The following is a 19,408-nucleotide window of genomic DNA, read 5'->3' on the forward strand; positions in this document are numbered from 1 at the left end:
TTATCCTTTTCCTGTGTGTTTGTTAGAAAAATAGGTTTTATCTCTTTCACTTTCTTCCCAGGAAAGTTCTTTTTTCCAAAACCTGGTGGGGGAGGGCTGGGTGTAACCTGCCTTCTATAAGAGGATATTTTCCTCCACATTTGTCCAAACCGGCACAGCCTGTCCTTTCCTGGGTCTCTGTTGCAGATGGAAGCTGCTGGTGCCATTGTCAGCTTGAAGCCCTCTTTTGATGCAAGCAGATGTTGCCAGGTGTGTTCAGCAGCTGTTGCTCAATGCTTATGCCAAGCTATTGTGTTCCTCATGGAACCAAGGAGCCATTGTGACACTGCAGGGGCTGATGGCATCAAGGAGGCAATTGTGACAGTACAGAACCTCCTAGAAACAAGGCTCCATTGTGACACCGTGGGGAATCATGGAATCAAGGAGCCCATTGTGACACGGCTGCATGGAACCAATGGTCCATGGTTACACGGCGGATTCAAGAAGAGCACGGTGACACCACGCAACATCACGGAACCATAGGTCCATTGTGACACAGCGGGGCCTCATGGAAACAAGGGGACCATTGTGGCAAAGCAGGGCCTAATGGAAGCCTGGAGAGCATTGTGACATTGTGGGGAATCATGGAAACATGGAGAGCATTGTGACACTAAGGAAACTCCTGGAACCAAGATGACCACTGGCACATAATGGAACCTCATGGAAGCAAGCATCCATGATGACTTTGGAGGGCCTCAGGGACCACAGGACCCATTGTGACACAGCAGGACCTGGTGGAACCAAGGAGCCTTTGTGATATTCCAGATCCACATGGAAGCCAGGGTGCACTGAGACACAGTGGGGCCTTGTTGGAACCAAAGACACCTCTGCAAAAAGCAGGCTAGCTCATAGAAGCAAGGAGTCCATTGTTACAACGTAAAAGCTATGCAACCAAGGGACCATTGTGACACTGCGGGGCCTCATGGAACCAATTGTCCATGATGACAGTGCGGATCAAAGGAGACCATGGTGACACTGCGGAACCTGATGGAACCAAGGAGCCATTGTGACACAGTGGGGCCTCATGGAATCAAGGAGACCATTGTGACCCAGGTGTTGCATGGGAAGGCAAGGAGCCATTGTGACACTTTGGGCTTCTTCCCTTGAGCTCTGCAGCTGGCTGTCCCAGCCCAGCGCACCATGTGCCACCTGCTCTCCTCAGGGCTCTGCCTGCACACAGCCCCAGGAGAAGTTTTCCTGTTTGCAAGGAAAGAATGGAAAAGCCGGAGCAGGTTTCCTAAACAACAAACCCCACTCAGGAGCCACATGCTCAGTACAGGCTGCCTGGAACGATGTCCCCTTTCTACAAGGGTCAGTGTGAGCAGGAATGATCTCTGGGAGCAGAATTCTCGGAGTCTTTCCACTGAATTCTCTCTCCCTGTGTCTTGGGGTGACTTTATCATGTGTATCCCCTATTGCTGCTCTATGCCCAGAAGTGAACTTTGTGCATTTCTGTGCCTTTCAACTGAGCCTGAGAGGGGGGAGAGGAAAAAAAACCGGACAAACTTCTCAGAGCGTTTGTTCAAGGACACACATACACACTCCTCTGCATCCTGCTTGCAGCAAGAGCAGAGGGAAGCAACTTTGTTTCTTTTTAGCCAGTTTTCAGCTCCTTTTCTCTGGGGGGAGATGGAGAGTTGAACTTTGTTTTCCTGGGACTTCGGGGGTTTTTTTTCCCTTCTTCTCTTCTTGACTCTTTCAACATCAGAGCACATTGGGAGAATTTTCTCCCGAGGTGGGGGCCCTGAATGTGGGCCCATGAGCCAGCTGCAAGGAGGAGGAGAGAGACTACACCTACGGAAGTGTTGGGGTTCCTCCCCCCTGCCATGAGGTCATGGGAGAGGGGACCCTGGGGTAGAGGCATGGCCTGGGCACGGGGTCTCCCTGCTCCCTGCTCACATGTGCCCTAATCCTGTTCAGCACTGCTTATTTTGTGTTGCCCTGTGCCAGGAGGGCCCTGGTTGTGCTGTGATTGCTCAGTTCTTTGGCAGTGCCCCGCCCATGTGGCTGGAGAAGAAAGAGCTCTGAAACTTCTCTCAAGAATCGCTCCCTGTTTCTTTGCACGGGCCTTGCTGTCTATGGATGTTTCAGGAGACCCCACCGAAACACGGAAGGACTCTCAAATTATCCCAGCTTTCTCTGCACAGCGAGAGGTTTTAATATTTAGCATTGTTATCCTTTTCCTGTGTGTTTGTTAAAAAAGTAGTTTTTATCTCTTTCACTTTCTTCCCAGGAAAGTTCTTTTTTCCCGAAGCTGGTGGGGGAGGGCTGGGTGTAACCTGCCTTCTATCAGAGGATATTTTCCTCCACATTTGTCCAAACCGGCACAGCCTGTCCTTTCCCTGGGTGTCTGTTGCAGATGGAAGCTGCTGGTGCCATTGTCAGCTTGAAGCCCTCTTTTGATGCAAGCAGATGTTGCCAGGTGTGTTCAGCAGCTGTTGCTCAATGCTTATGCCAAGCTATTGTGTTCCTCATGGAACCAAGGAGCCATTGTGACACTGCAGGGGCTGATGGCATCAAGGAGGCAATTGTGACAGTACAGAACCTCCTAGAAACAAGGCTCCATTGTGACACCGTGGGGAATCATGGAATCAAGGAGCCCATTGTGACACGGCTGCATGGAACCAATGGTCCATGGTTACACGGCGGATTCAAGAAGAGCACGGTGACACCACGCAACATCATGGAACCGTACGTCCATTGTGACACAGCAAGGCCGCATGGAAACAAGGGGACCATTGTGGCAAAGCAGGGCCTAATGGAAGCCTGGAGAGCATTGTGACATTGTGGGGAATCATGGAAACATGGAGAGCATTGTGACACTAAGGAAACTCCTGGAACCAAGATGACCACTGGCACATAATGGAACCTCATGGAAGCAAGCATCCATGATGACTTTGGAGGGCCTCAGGGACCACAGGACCCATTGTGACACAGCAGGACCTGGTGGAACCAAGGAGCCTTTGTGATACTCCAGATCCACATGGAAGCCAGGGTGCACTGAGACACAGTGGGGCCTTGTTGGAACCAAAGACACCTCTGCAAAAAGCAGGCTAGCTCATAGAAGCAAGGAGTCCATTGTTACAACGTAAAAGCTATGCAACCAAGGGACCATTGTGACACTGCGGGGCCTCATGGAACCAGTTGTCCATGATGACAGTGCGGATCAAAGGAGACCATGGTGACACTGCGGAACCTGATGGAACCAAGGAGCCATTGTGACACAGTGGGGCCTCATGGAATCAAGGAGACCATTGTGACCCAGGTGTTGCATGGGAAGGCAAGGAGCCATTGTGACACTTTGGGCTTCTTCCCTTGAGCTCTGCAGCTGGCTGTCCCAGCCCAGCGCACCATGTGCCACCTGCTCTCCTCAGGGCTCTGCCTGCACACAGCCCCAGGAGAAGTTTTCCTGTTTGCAAGGAAAGAATGGAAAAGCCGGAGCAGGTTTCCTAAACAACAAACCCCACTCAGGAGCCACATGCTCAGTACAGGCTGCCGGGAACGATGTCCCCTTTCTACAAGGGTCAGTGTGAGCAGGAATGAATGATCTCTGGGAGCAGAATTCTCGGAGTCTTTCCACTGAATTCTCTGTCCCTGTGTTTTGGGGTGACTTTATCATGTGTATCCCCTATTGCTGCTCTATGCCCAGAAGTGAACTTTGTGCATTTCTGGGCCTTTCAACTGAGCCTGAGAGGGGGGAGAGGAAAAAAAACCGGACAAACTTCTCAGAGCGTTTGTTCAAGGACACACATACACACTCCTCTGCATCCTGCTTGCAGCAAGAGCAGAGGGAAGCAACTTTGTTTCTTTTTAGCCAGTTTTCAGCTCCTTTTCTCTGGGGGGAGATGGAGAGTTGAACTTTGTTTTCCTGGGACTTCGGGGGTTTTTTTTCCCTTCTTCTCTTCTTGACTCTTTCAACATCAGAGCACATTGGGAGAATTTTCTCCCGAGGTGGGGGCCCTGAATGTGGGCCCATGAGCCAGCTGCAAGGAGGAGGAGAGAGACTGCACCTACGGAAGTGTTGGGGTTCCTCCCCCCTGCCATGAGGTCATGGGAGAGGGGACCCTGGGGTAGAGGCATGGCCTGGGCACGGGGTCTCCCTGCTCCCTGCTCACATGTGCCCTAATCCTGTTCAGCACTGCTTATTTTGTGTTGCCCTGTGCCAGGAGGGCCCTGGTTGTGCCGTGATTGCTCAGTTCTTTGGCAGTGCCCCGCCCATGTGGCTGGAGAAGAAAGAGCTCTGCAACTTCTCTCAAGAATCGCTCCCTGTTTCTTTGCACGGGCCTCGCTGTCTATGGATGTTTCAGGAGACCCCACCGAAACATAGAAGGACTCTCAAATTATCCCAGCTTTCTCTGCACAGCGAGAGGTTTTAATATTTAGCATTGTTATCCTTTTCCTGTGTGTTTGTTAGAAAAATAGGTTTTATCTCTTTCACTTTCTTCCCAGGAAAGTTCTTTTTTCCAAAACCTGGTGGGGGAGGGCTGGGTGTAACCTGCCTTCTATAAGAGGATATTTTCCTCCACATTTGTCCAAACCGGCACAGCCTGTCCTTTCCTGGGTCTCTGTTGCAGATGGAAGCTGCTGGTGCCATTGTCAGCTTGAAGCCCTCTTTTGATGCAAGCAGATGTTGCCAGGTGTGTTCAGCAGCTGTTGCTCAATGCTTATGCCAAGCTATTGTGTTCCTCATGGAACCAAGGAGCCATTGTGACACTGCAGGGGCTGATGGCATCAAGGAGGCAATTGTGACAGTACAGAACCTCCTAGAAACAAGGCTCCATTGTGACACCGTGGGGAATCATGGAATCAAGGAGCCCATTGTGACACGGCTGCATGGAACCAATGGTCCATGGTTACACGGCGGATTCAAGAAGAGCACGGTGACACCACGCAACATCACGGAACCATAGGTCCATTGTGACACAGCGGGGCCTCATGGAAACAAGGGGACCATTGTGGCAAAGCAGGGCCTAATGGAAGCATGGAGAGCATTGTGACACTAAGGAAACTCCTGGAACCAAGATGACCACTGGCACATAATGGAACCTCATGGAAGCAAGCCTCCACGATGGTTTTGGAGGGCCTCAGGGACCACAGGACCCATTGTGACACAGCAGGACCTGGTGGAACCAAGGAGCCTTTGTGATACTCCAGATCCACATGGAAGCCAGGGTGCACTGAGACACAGCGGGGCCTTGTTGGAACCAAAGACACCTCTGCAAAAAGCAGGCTAGCTCATAGAAGCAAGGAGTCCTTTGTTACAACATCAAACCTATGGAAGCAAGGGACCATTGTGACACTGCGGGGCCTCATGGAACCAATTGTCCATGATGACAGTGCGGATCAAAAGAGACCATGGTGACACTGCGGAACCTGATGGAACCAAGGAGCCATTGTGACACAGTGGGGCCTCATGGAATCAAAGAGACCATTGTGACTCAGGTGTTGCATGTGAAGGCAAGGAGCCATTGTGACACTTTGGGCTTCTTCCCTTGAGCTCTGCAGCTGGCTGTCCCAGCCCAGCGCACCATGTGCCACCTGCTCTCCTCAGGGCTCTGCCTGCACACAGCCCCAGGAGAAGTTTTCCTGTTTGCAAGGAAAGAATGGAAAAGCCGGAGCAGGTTTCCTAAACAACAAACCCCACTCAGGAGCCACATGCTCAGTACAGGCTGCCGGGAACGATGTCCCCTTTCTACAAGGGTCAGTGTGAGCAGGAATGAATGATCTCTGGGAGCAGAATTCTCGGAGTCTTTCCACTGAATTCTCTGTCCCTGTGTCTTGGGGTGACTTTATCATGTGTATCCCCCTATTGCTGCTCTATGCCCAGAAGTGAACTTTGTGCATTTCTGTGCCTTTCAACTGAGCCTGAGAGGGGGGAGAGGAAAAAAAAGCCAGACAAACTTCTCAGAGCGTTTGTTCAAGGACACACATACACACTCCTCTGCATCCTGCTTGCAGCAAGAGCAGAGGGAAGCAACTTTGTTTCTTTTTAGCCAGTTTTCAGCTCCTTTTCTCTGGAGGGAGATGGAGAGTTGAACTTTGTTTTCCTGGGACTTCGGGGTTTTTTTTTCCCTTCTTCTCTTCTTGACTCTTTCAACATCAGAGCACATTGGGAGAATTTTCTCCCGAGGTGGGGGCCCTGAATGTGGGCCCATGAGCCAGCTGCAAGGAGGAGGAGAGAGACTGCACCTACGGAAGTGTTGGGGTTCCTCCCCCCTGCCATGAGGTCATGGGAGAGGGGACCCTGGGGTAGAGGCATGGCCTGGGCACGGGGTCTCCCTGCTCCCTGCTCACATGTGCCCTAATCCTGTTCAGCACTGCTTATTTTGTGTTGCCCTGTGCCAGGAGGGCCCTGGTTGTGCCGTGATTGCTCAGTTCTTTGGCAGTGCCCCGCCCATGTGGCTGGAGAAGAAAGAGCTCTGAAACTTCTCTCAAGAATCGCTCCCTGTTTCTTTGCACGGGCCTCGCTGTCTATGGATGTTTCAGGAGACCCCACCGAAACACGGAAGGACTCTCAAATTATCCCAGCTTTCTCTGCACAGCGAGAGGTTTTAATATTTAGCATTGTTATCCTTTTCCTGTGTGTTTGTTAAAAAAGTAGTTTTTATCTCTTTCACTTTCTTCCCAGGAAAATTCTTTTTTCCCGAAGCTGGTGGGGGAGGGCTGGGTGTAACCTGCCTTCTATCAGAGGATATTTTCCTCCACATTTGTCCAAACCGGCACAGCCTGTCCTTTCCCTGGGTGTCTGTTGCAGATGGAAGCTGCTGGTGCCATTGTCAGCTTGAAGCCCTCTTTTGATGCAAGCAGATGTTGCCAGGTGTGTTCAGCAGCTGTTGCTCAATGCTTATGCCAAGCTATTGTGTTCCTCATGGAACCAAGGAGCCATTGTGACACTGCAGGGGCTGATGGCATCAAGGAGGCAATTGTGACAGTACAGAACCTCCTAGAAACAAGGCTCCATTGTGACACCGTGGGGAATCATGGAATCAAGGAGCCCATTGTGACACGGCTGCATGGAACCAATGGTCCATGGTTACACGGCGGATTCAAGAAGAGCACGGTGACACCACGCAACATCACGGAACCATAGGTCCATTGTGACACAGCGGGGCCTCATGGAAACAAGGGGACCATTGTGGCAAAGCAGGGCCTAATGGAAGCCTGGAGAGCATTGTGACACTAAGGAAACTCCTGGAACCAAGATGACCACTGGCACATAATGGAACCTCATGGAAGCAAGCCTCCACGATGGTTTTGGAGGGCCTCAGGGACCACAGGACCCATTGTGACACAGCAGGACCTGGTGGAACCAAGGAGCCTTTGTGATACTCCACATCCACATGGAAGCCAGGGTGCACTGAGACACAGTGGGGCCTTGTTGGAACCAAAGACACCTCTGCAAAAAGCAGGCTAGCTCATAGAAGCAAGGAGTCCATTGTTACAACGTAAAAGCTATGCAACCAAGGGACCATTGTGACACTGCGGGGCCTCATGGAACCAGTTGTCCATGATGACAGTGCGGATCAAAGGAGACCATGGTGACACTGCGGAACCTGATGGAACCAAGGAGCCATTGTGACACAGTGGGGCCTCATGGAATCAAAGAGACCATTGTGACTCAGGTGTTGCATGTGAAGGCAAGGAGCCATTGTGACACTTTGGGCTTCTTCCCTTGAGCTCTGCAGCTGGCTGTCCCAGCCCAGCGCACCATGTGCCACCTGCTCTCCTCAGGGCTCTGCCTGCACACAGCCCCAGGAGAAGTTTTCCTGTTTGCAAGGAAAGAATGGAAAAGCCGGAGCAGGTTTCCTAAACAACAAACCCCACTCAGGAGCCACATGCTCAGTACAGGCTGCCGGGAACGATGTCCCCTTTCTACAAGGGTCAGTGTGAGCAGGAATGAATGATCTCTGGGAGCAGAATTCTCGGAGTCTTTCCACTGAATTCTCTCTCCCTGTGTCTTGGGGTGACTTTATCATGTGTATCCCCCTATTGCTGCTCTATGCCCAGAAGTGAACTTTGTGCATTTCTGTGCCTTTCAACTGAGCCTGAGAGGGGGGAGAGGAAAAAAAAGCCAGACAAACTTCTCAGAGCGTTTGTTCAAGGACACACATACACACTCCTCTGCATCCTGCTTGCAGCAAGAGCAGAGGGAAGCAACTTTGTTTCTTTTTAGCCAGTTTTCAGCTCCTTTTCTCTGGAGGGAGATGGAGAGTTGAACTTTGTTTTCCTGGGACTTCGGGGTTTTTTTTTCCCTTCTTCTCTTCTTGACTCTTTCAACATCAGAGCACATTGGGAGAATTTTCTCCCGAGGTGGGGGCCCTGAATGTGGGCCCATGAGCCAGCTGCAAGGAGGAGGAGAGAGACTGCACCTACGGAAGTGTTGGGGTTCCTCCCCCCTGCCATGAGGTCATGGGAGAGGGGACCCTGGGGTAGAGGCATGGCCTGGGCACGGGGTCTCCCTGCTCCCTGCTCACATGTGCCCTAATCCTGTTCAGCACTGCTTATTTTGTGTTGCCCTGTGCCAGGAGGGCCCTGGTTGTGCCGTGATTGCTCAGTTCTTTGGCAGTGCCCCGCCCATGTGGCTGGAGAAGAAAGAGCTCTGAAACTTCTCTCAAGAATCGCTCCCTGTTTCTTTGCACGGGCCTCGCTGTCTATGGATGTTTCAGGAGACCCCACCGAAACACGGAAGGACTCTCAAATTATCCCAGCTTTCTCTGCACAGCGAGAGGTTTTAATATTTAGCATTGTTATCCTTTTCCTGTGTGTTTGTTAAAAAAGTAGTTTTTATCTCTTTCACTTTCTTCCCAGGAAAATTCTTTTTTCCCGAAGCTGGTGGGGGAGGGCTGGGTGTAACCTGCCTTCTATAAGAGGATATTTTCCTCCACATTTGTCCAAACCGGCACAGCCTGTCCTTTCCCTGGGTGTCTGTTGCAGATGGAAGCTGCTGGTGCCATTGTCAGCTTGAAGCCCTCTTTTGATGCAAGCAGATGTTGCCAGGTGTGTTCAGCAGCTGTTGCTCAATGCTTATGCCAAGCTATTGTGTTCCTCATGGAACCAAGGAGCCATTGTGACACTGCAGGGGCTGATGGCATCAAGGAGGCAATTGTGACAGTACAGAACCTCCTAGAAACAAGGCTCCATTGTGACACCGTGGGGAATCATGGAATCAAGGAGCCCATTGTGACACGGCTGCATGGAACCAATGGTCCATGGTTACACGGCGGATTCAAGAAGAGCACGGTGACACCACGCAACATCACGGAACCATAGGTCCATTGTGACACAGCGGGGCCTCATGGAAACAAGGGGACCATTGTGGCAAAGCAGGGCCTAATGGAAGCATGGAGAGCATTGTGACATTGTGGGGAATCATGGAAACATGGAGAGCATTGTGACACTAAGGAAACTCCTGGAACCAAGATGACCACTGGCACATAATGGAACCTCATGGAAGCAAGCCTCCACGATGGTTTTGGAGGGCCTCAGGGACCACAGGACCCATTGTGACACAGCAGGACCTGGTGGAACCAAGGAGCCTTTGTGATACTCCACATCCACATGGAAGCCAGGGTGCACTGAGACACAGCGGGGCCTTGTTGGAACCAAAGACACCTCTGCAAAAAGCAGGCTAGCTCATAGAAGCAAGGAGTCCTTTGTTACAACATCAAACCTATGGAAGCAAGGGACCATTGTGACACTGCGGGGCCTCATGGAACCAATTGTCCATGATGACAGTGCGGATCAAAAGAGACCATGGTGACACTGCGGAACCTGATGGAACCAAGGAGCCATTGTGACACAGTGGGGCCTCATGGAATCAAGGAGACCATTGTGACCCAGGTGTTGCATGGGAAGGCAAGGAGCCATTGTGACACTTTGGGCTTCTTCCCTTGAGCTCTGCAGCTGGCTGTCCCAGCCCAGCGCACCATGTGCCACCTGCTCTCCTCAGGGCTCTGCCTGCACACAGCCCCAGGAGAAGTTTTCCTGTTTGCAAGGAAAGAATGGAAAAGCCGGAGCAGGTTTCCTAAACAACAAACCCCACTCAGGAGCCACATGCTCAGTACAGGCTGCCGGGAACGATGTCCCCTTTCTACAAGGGTCAGTGTGAGCAGGAATGAATGATCTCTGGGAGCAGAATTCTCGGAGTCTTTCCACTGAATTCTCTCTCCCTGTGTCTTGGGGTGACTTTATCATGTGTATCCCCCTATTGCTGCTCTATGCCCAGAAGTGAACTTTGTGCATTTCTGTGCCTTTCAACTGAGCCTGAGAGGGGGGAGAGGAAAAAAAAGCCAGACAAACTTCTCAGAGCGTTTGTTCAAGGACACACATACACACTCCTCTGCATCCTGCTTGCAGCAAGAGCAGAGGAAGCAACTTTGTTTCTTTTTAGCCAGTTTTCAGCTCCTTTTCTCTGGAGGGAGATGGAGAGTTGAACTTTGTTTTCCTGGGACTTCGGGGGTTTTTTTTCCCTTCTTCTCTTCTTGACTCTTTCAACATCAGAGCACATTGGGAGAATTTTCTCCCGAGGTGGGGGCCCTGAATGTGGGCCCATGAGCCAGCTGCAAGGAGGAGGAGAGAGACTACACCTACGGAAGTGTTGGGGTTCCTCCCCCCTGCCATGAGGTCATGGGAGAGGGGACCCTGGGGTAGAGGCATGGCCTGGGCACGGGGTCTCCCTGCTCCCTGCTCACATGTGCCCTAATCCTGTTCAGCACTGCTTATTTTGTGTTGCCCTGTGCCAGGAGGGCCCTGGTTGTGCTGTGATTGCTCAGTTCTTTGGCAGTGCCCCGCCCATGTGGCTGGAGAAGAAAGAGCTCTGAAACTTCTCTCAAGAATCGCTCCCTGTTTCTTTGCACGGGCCTCGCTGTCTATGGATGTTTCAGGAGACCCCACCGAAACACAGAAGGACTCTCAAATTATCCCAGCTTTCTCTGCACAGCGAGAGGTTTTAATATTTAGCATTGTTATCCTTTTCCTGTGTGTTTGTTAGAAAAATAGGTTTTATCTCTTTCACTTTCTTCCCAGGAAAGTTCTTTTTTCCAAAACCTGGTGGGGGAGGGCTGGGTGTAACCTGCCTTCTATAAGAGGATATTTTCCTCCACATTTGTCCAAACCGGCACAGCCTGTCCTTTCCTGGGTCTCTGTTGCAGATGGAAGCTGCTGGTGCCATTGTCAGCTTGAAGCCCTCTTTTGATGCAAGCAGATGTTGCCAGGTGTGTTCAGCAGCTGTTGCTCAATGCTTATGCCAAGCTATTGTGTTCCTCATGGAACCAAGGAGCCATTGTGACACTGCAGGGGCTGATGGCATCAAGGAGGCAATTGTGACAGTACAGAACCTCCTAGAAACAAGGCTCCATTGTGACACCGTGGGGAATCATGGAATCAAGGAGCCCATTGTGACACGGCTGCATGGAACCAATGGTCCATGGTTACACGGCGGATTCAAGAAGAGCACGGTGACACCACGCAACATCACGGAACCATAGGTCCATTGTGACACAGCGGGGCCTCATGGAAACAAGGGGACCATTGTGGCAAAGCAGGGCCTAATGGAAGCCTGGAGAGCATTGTGACACTAAGGAAACTCCTGGAACCAAGATGACCACTGGCACATAATGGAACCTCATGGAAGCAAGCCTCCACGATGGTTTTGGAGGGCCTCAGGGACCACAGGACCCATTGTGACACAGCAGGACCTGGTGGAACCAAGGAGCCTTTGTGATACTCCACATCCACATGGAAGCCAGGGTGCACTGAGACACAGCGGGGCCTTGTTGGAACCAAAGACACCTCTGCAAAAAGCAGGCTAGCTCATAGAAGCAAGGAGTCCATTGTTACAACATCAAACCTATGGAAGCAAGGGACCATTGTGACACTGCGGGGCCTCATGGAACCAATTGTCCATGATGACAGTGCGGATCAAAAGAGACCATGGTGACACTGCGGAACCTGATGGAACCAAGGAGCCATTGTGACACAGTGGGGCCTCATGGAATCAAGGAGACCATTGTGACCCAGGTGTTGCATGGGAAGGCAAGGAGCCATTGTGACACTTTGGGCTTCTTCCCTTGAGCTCTGCAGCTGGCTGTCCCAGCCCAGCGCACCATGTGCCACCTGCTCTCCTCAGGGCTCTGCCTGCACACAGCCCCAGGAGAAGTTTTCCTGTTTGCAAGGAAAGAATGGAAAAGCCGGAGCAGGTTTCCTAAACAACAAACCCCACTCAGGAGCCACATGCTCAGTACAGGCTGCCGGGAACGATGTCCCCTTTCTACAAGGGTCAGTGTGAGCAGGAATGAATGATCTCTGGGAGCAGAATTCTCGGAGTCTTTCCACTGAATTCTCTGTCCCTGTGTCTTGGGGTGACTTTATCATGTGTATCCCCCTATTGCTGCTCTATGCCCAGAAGTGAACTTTGTGCATTTCTGTGCCTTTCAACTGAGCCTGAGAGGGGGGAGAGGAAAAAAAAGCCAGACAAACTTCTCAGAGCGTTTGTTCAAGGACACACATACACACTCCTCTGCATCCTGCTTGCAGCAAGAGCAGAGGAAGCAACTTTGTTTCTTTTTAGCCAGTTTTCAGCTCCTTTTCTCTGGAGGGAGATGGAGAGTTGAACTTTGTTTTCCTGGGACTTCGGGGGTTTTTTTTCCCTTCTTCTCTTCTTGACTCTTTCAACATCAGAGCACATTGGGAGAATTTTCTCCCGAGGTGGGGGCCCTGAATGTGGGCCCATGAGCCAGCTGCAAGGAGGAGGAGAGAGACTACACCTACGGAAGTGTTGGGGTTCCTCCCCCCTGCCATGAGGTCATGGGAGAGGGGACCCTGGGGTAGAGGCATGGCCTGGGCACGGGGTCTCCCTGCTCCCTGCTCACATGTGCCCTAATCCTGTTCAGCACTGCTTATTTTGTGTTGCCCTGTGCCAGGAGGGCCCTGGTTGTGCTGTGATTGCTCAGTTCTTTGGCAGTGCCCCGCCCATGTGGCTGGAGAAGAAAGAGCTCTGCAACTTCTCTCAAGAATCGCTCCCTGTTTCTTTGCACGGGCCTCGCTGTCTATGGATGTTTCAGGAGACCCCACCGAAACACGGAAGGACTCTCAAATTATCCCAGCTTTCTCTGCACAGCGAGAGGTTTTAATATTTAGCATTGTTATCCTTTTCCTGTGTGTTTGTTAAAAAAGTAGTTTTTATCTCTTTCACTTTCTTCCCAGGAAAGTTCTTTTTTCCCGAAGCTGGTGGGGGAGGGCTGGGTGTAACCTGCCTTCTATCAGAGGATATTTTCCTCCACATTTGTCCAAACCGGCACAGCCTGTCCTTTCCCTGGGTGTCTGTTGCAGATGGAAGCTGCTGGTGCCATTGTCAGCTTGAAGCCCTCTTTTGATGCAAGCAGATGTTGCCAGGTGTGTTCAGCAGCTGTTGCTCAATGCTTATGCCAAGCTATTGTGTTCCTCATGGAACCAAGGAGCCATTGTGACACTGCAGGGGCTGATGGCATCAAGGAGGCAATTGTGACAGTACAGAACCTCCTAGAAACAAGGCTCCATTGTGACACCGTGGGGAATCATGGAATCAAGGAGCCCATTGTGACACGGCTGCATGGAACCAATGGTCCATGGTTACACAGCGGATTCAAGAAGAGCACGGTGACACCACGCAACATCATGGAACCGTACGTCCATTGTGACACAGCAAGGCCGCATGGAAACAAGGGGACCATTGTGGCAAAGCAGGGCCTAATGGAAGCCTGGAGAGCATTGTGACATTGTGGGGAATCATGGAAACATGGAGAGCATTGTGACACTAAGGAAACTCCTGGAACCAAGATGACCACTGGCACATAATGGAACCTCATGGAAGCAAGCATCCATGATGACTTTGGAGGGCCTCAGGGACCACAGGACCCATTGTGACACAGCAGGACCTGGTGGAACCAAGGAGCCTTTGTGATACTCCAGATCCACATGGAAGCCAGGGTGCACTGAGACACAGCGGGGCCTTGTTGGAACCAAAGACACCTCTGCAAAAAGCAGGCTAGCTCATAGAAGCAAGGAGTCCATTGTTACAACGTAAAAGCTATGGAACCAAGGGACCATTGTGACACTGCGGGGCCTCATGGAACCAATTGTCCATGATGACAGTGCGGATCAAAGGAGACCATGGTGACACTGCGGAACCTGATGGAACCAAGGAGCCATTGTGACACAGTGGGGCCTCATGGAATCAAGGAGACCATTGTGACCCAGGTGTTGCATGGGAAGGCAAGGAGCCATTGTGACACTTTGGGCTTCTTCCCTTGAGCTCTGCAGCTGGCTGTCCCAGCCCAGCGCACCATGTGCCACCTGCTCTCCTCAGGGCTCTGCCTGCACACAGCCCCAGGAGAAGTTTTCCTGTTTGCAAGGAAAGAATGGAAAAGCCGGAGCAGGTTTCCTAAACAACAAACCCCACTCAGGAGCCACATGCTCAGTACAGGCTGCCTGGAACGATGTCCCCTTTCTACAAGGGTCAGTGTGAGCAGGAATGATCTCTGGGAGCAGAATTCTCGGAGTCTTTCCACTGAATTCTCTGTCCCTGTGTCTTGGGGTGACTTTATCATGTGTATCCCCCTATTGCTGCTCTATGCCCAGAAGTGAACTTTGTGCATTTCTGTGCCTTTCAACTGAGCCTGAGAGGGGGGAGAGGAAAAAAAACCGGACAAACTTCTCAGAGCGTTTGTTCAAGGACACACATACACACTCCTCTGCATCCTGCTTGCAGCAAGAGCAGAGGGAAGCAACTTGGTTTCTTTTTAGCCAGTTTTCAGCTCCTTTTCTCTGGAGGGAGATGGAGAGTTGAACTTTGTTTTCCTGGGACTTCGGGGGTTTTTTTTCCCTTCTTCTCTTCTTGACTCTTTCAACATCAGAGCACATTGGGAGAATTTTCTCCCGAGGTGGAGGCCCTGAATGTGGGCCCATGAGCCAGCTGCAAGGAGGAGGAGAGAGACTACACCTACGGAAGTGTTGGGGTTCCTCCCCCCTGCCATGAGGTCATGGGAGAGGGGACCCTGGGGTAGAGGCATGGCCTGGGCACGGGGTCTCCCTGCTCCCTGCTCACATGTGCCCTAACCCTGTTCAGCACTGCTTATTTTGTGTTGCCCTGTGCCAGGAGGGCCCTGGTTGTGCTGTGATTGCTCAGTTCTTTGGCAGTGCCCCGCCCATGTGGCTGGAGAAGAAAGAGCTCTGCAACTTCTCTCAAGAATCGCTCCCTGTTTCTTTGCACGGGCCTCGCTGTCTATGGATGTTTCAGGAGACCCCACCGAAACACAGAAGGACTCTCAAATTATCCCAGCTTTCTCTGCACAGCGAGAGCTTTTAATATTTAGCATTGTTATCCTTTTCCTGTGTGTTTGTTAGAAAAATAGGTTTTATCTCTTTCACTTTCTTCCCAGGAAAGTTCTTTTTTCCAAAAACCTGGTGGGGGAGGGCTGGGTGTAACCTGCCTTCTATAAGAGGATATTTTCCTCCACATTTGTCCAAACCGGCACAGCCTGTCCTTTCCTGGGTCTCTGTTGCAGATGGAAGCTGCTGGTGCCATTGTCAGCTTGAAGCCCTCTTTTGATGCAAGCAGATGTTGCCAGGTGTGTTCAGCAGCTGTTGCTCAATGCTTATGCCAAGCTATTGTGTTCCTCATGGAACCAAGGAGCCATTGTGACACTGCAGGGGCTGATGGCATCAAGGAGGCAATTGTGACAGTACAGAACCTCCTAGAAACAAGGCTCCATTGTGACACCGTGGGGAATCATGGAATCAAGGAGCCCATTGTGACACGGCTGCATGGAACCAATGGTCCATGGTTACACGGCGGATTCAAGAAGAGCACGGTGACACCACGCAACATCACGGAACCATAGGTCCATTGTGACACAGCGGGGCCTCATGGAAACAAGGGGACCATTGTGGCAAAGCAGGGCCTAATGGAAGCCTGGAGAGCATTGTGACACTAAGGAAACTCCTGGAACCAAGATGACCACTGGCACATAATGGAACCTCATGGAAGCAAGCCTCCACGATGGTTTTGGAGGGCCTCAGGGACCACAGGACCCATTGTGACACAGCAGGACCTGGTGGAACCAAGGAGCCTTTGTGATACTCCAGATCCACATGGAAGCCAGGGTGCACTGAGACACAGCGGGGCCTTGTTGGAACCAAAGACACCTCTGCAAAAAGCAGGCTAGCTCATAGAAGCAAGGAGTCCTTTGTTACAACATCAAACCTATGGAAGCAAGGGACCATTGTGACACTGCGGGGCCTCATGGAACCAATTGTCCATGATGACAGTGCGGATCAAAAGAGACCATGGTGACACTGCGGAACCTGATGGAACCAAGGAGCCATTGTGACACAGTGGGGCCTCATGGAATCAAGGAGACCATTGTGACCCAGGTGTTGCATGGGAAGGCAAGGAGCCATTGTGACACTTTGGGCTTCTTCCCTTGAGCTCTGCAGCTGGCTGTCCCAGCCCAGCGCACCATGTGCCACCTGCTCTCCTCAGGGCTCTGCCTGCACACAGCCCCAGGAGAAGTTTTCCTGTTTGCAAGGAAAGAATGGAAAAGCCGGAGCAGGTTTCCTAAACAACAAACCCCACTCAGGAGCCACATGCTCAGTACAGGCTGCCGGGAACGATGTCCCCTTTCTACAAGGGTCAGTGTGAGCAGGAATGAATGATCTCTGGGAGCAGAATTCTCGGAGTCTTTCCACTGAATTCTCTCTCCCTGTGTCTTGGGGTGACTTTATCATGTGTATCCCCCTATTGCTGCTCTATGCCCAGAAGTGAACTTTGTGCATTTCTGTGCCTTTCAACTGAGCCTGAGAGGGGGGAGAGGAAAAAAAAGCCAGACAAACTTCTCAGAGCGTTTGTTCAAGGACACACATACACACTCCTCTGCATCCTGCTTGCAGCAAGAGCAGAGGAAGCAACTTGGTTTCTTTTTAGCCAGTTTTCAGCTCCTTTTCTCTGGAGGGAGATGGAGAGTTGAACTTTGTTTTCCTGGGACTTCGGGGGTTTTTTTTCCCTTCTTCTCTTCTTGACTCTTTCAACATCAGAGCACATTGGGAGAATTTTCTCCCGAGGTGGGGGCCCTGAATGTGGGCCCATGAGCCAGCTGCAAGGAGGAGGAGAGAGACTACACCTACGGAAGTGTTGGGGTTCCTCCCCCCTGCCATGAGGTCATGGGAGAGGGGACCCTGGGGTAGAGGCATGGCCTGGGCACGGGGTCTCCCTGCTCCCTGCTCACATGTGCCCTAATCCTGTTCAGCACTGCTTATTTTGTGTTGCCCTGTGCCAGGAGGGCCCTGGTTGTGCCGTGATTGCTCAGTTCTTTGGCAGTGCCCCGCCCATGTGGCTGGAGAAGAAAGAGCTCTGAAACTTCTCTCAAGAATCGCTCCCTGTTTCTTTGCACGGGCCTCGCTGTCTATGGATGTTTCAGGAGACCCCACCGAAACACGGAAGGACTCTCAAATTATCCCAGCTTTCTCTGCAGAGCGAGAGGTTTTAATATTTAGCATTGTTATCCTTTTCCTGTGTGTTTGTTAAAAAAGTAGTTTTTATCTCTTTCACTTTCTTCCCAGGAAAATTCTTTTTTCCCGAAGCTGGTGGGGGAGGGCTGGGTGTAACCTGCCTTCTATCAGAGGATATTTTCCTCCACATTTGTCCAAACCGGCACAGCCTGTCCTTTCCCTGGGTGTCTGTTGCAGATGGAAGCTGCTGGTGCCATTGTCAGCTTGAAGCCCTCTTTTGATGCAAGCAGATGTTGCCAGGTGTGTTCAGCAGCTGTTGCTCAATGCTTATGCCAAGCTCTTGTGTTCCTCATGGAACCAAGGAGCCATTGTGACACTGCAGGGGCTGATGGCATCAAGGAGGCAATTGTGACAGTACAGAACCTCCTAGAAACAAGGCTCCATTGTGACACCGTGGGGAATCATGGAATCAAGGAGCCCATTGTGACACGGCTGCATGGAACCAATGGTCCATGGTTACACGGCGGATTCAAGAAGAGCACGGTGACACCACGCAACATCATGGAACCGTACGTCCATTGTGACACAGCAAGGCCGCATGGAAACAAGGGGACCATTGTGGCAAAGCAGGGCCTAATGGAAGCCTGGAGAGCATTGTGACATTGTGGGGAATCATGGAAACATGGAGAGCATTGTGACACTAAGGAAACTCCTGGAACCAAGATGACCACTGGCACATAATGGAACCTCATGGAAGCAAGCATCCATGATGACTTTGGAGGGCCTCAGGGACCACAGGACCCATTGTGACACAGCAGGACCTGGTGGAACCAAGGAGCCTTTGTGATACTCCAGATCCACATGGAAGCCAGGGTGCACTGAGACACAGTGGGGCCTTGTTGGAACCAAAGACACCTCTGCAAAAAGCAGGCTAGCTCATAGAAGCAAGGAGTCCATTGTTACAACGTAAAAGCTATGCAACCAAGGGACCATTGTGACACTGCGGGGCCTCATGGAACCAATTGTCCATGATGACAGTGCGGATCAAAGGAGACCATGGTGACACTGCGGAACCTGATGGAACCAAGGAGCCATTGTGACACAGTGGGGCCTCATGGAATCAAGGAGACCATTGTGACCCAGGTGTTGCATGGGAAGGCAAGGAGCCATTGTGACACTTTGGGCTTCTTCCCTTGAGCTCTGCAGCTGGCTGTCCCAGCCCAGCGCACCATGTGCCACCTGCTCTCCTCAGGGCTCTGCCTGCACACAGCCCCAGGAGAAGTTTTCCTGTTTGCAAGGAAAGAATGGAAAAGCCGGAGCAGGTTTCCTAAACAACAAACCCCACTCAGGAGCCACATGCTCAGTACAGGCTGCCTGGAACGATGTCCCCTTTCTACAAGGGTCAGTGTGAGCAGGAATGATCTCTGGGAGCAGAATTCTCGGAGTCTTTCCACTGAATTCTCTGTCCCTGTGTCTTGGGGTGACTTTATCATGTGTATCCCCTATTGCTGCTCTATGCCCAGAAGTGAACTTTGTGCATTTCTGTGCCTTTCAACTGAGCCTGAGAGGGGGGAGAGGAAAAAAAACCGGACAAACTTCTCAGAGCGTTTGTTCAAGGACACACATACACACTCCTCTGCATCCTGCTTGCAGCAAGAGCAGAGGGAAGCAACTTTGTTTCTTTTTAGCCAGTTTTCAGCTCCTTTTCTCTGGGGGGAGATGGAGAGTTGAACTTTGTTTTCCTGGGACTTCGGGGGTTTTTTTTCCCTTCTTCTCTTCTTGACTCTTTCAACATCAGAGCACATTGGGAGAATTTTCTCCCGAGGTGGGGGCCCTGAATGTGGGCCCATGAGCCAGCTGCAAGGAGGAGGAGAGAGACTGCACC

The sequence above is a fragment of the Aphelocoma coerulescens genome, chromosome 29 (genome assembly GCF_041296385.1).
Source record: "Aphelocoma coerulescens isolate FSJ_1873_10779 chromosome 29, UR_Acoe_1.0, whole genome shotgun sequence".
Taxonomy (NCBI): domain Eukaryota; kingdom Metazoa; phylum Chordata; class Aves; order Passeriformes; family Corvidae; genus Aphelocoma; species Aphelocoma coerulescens.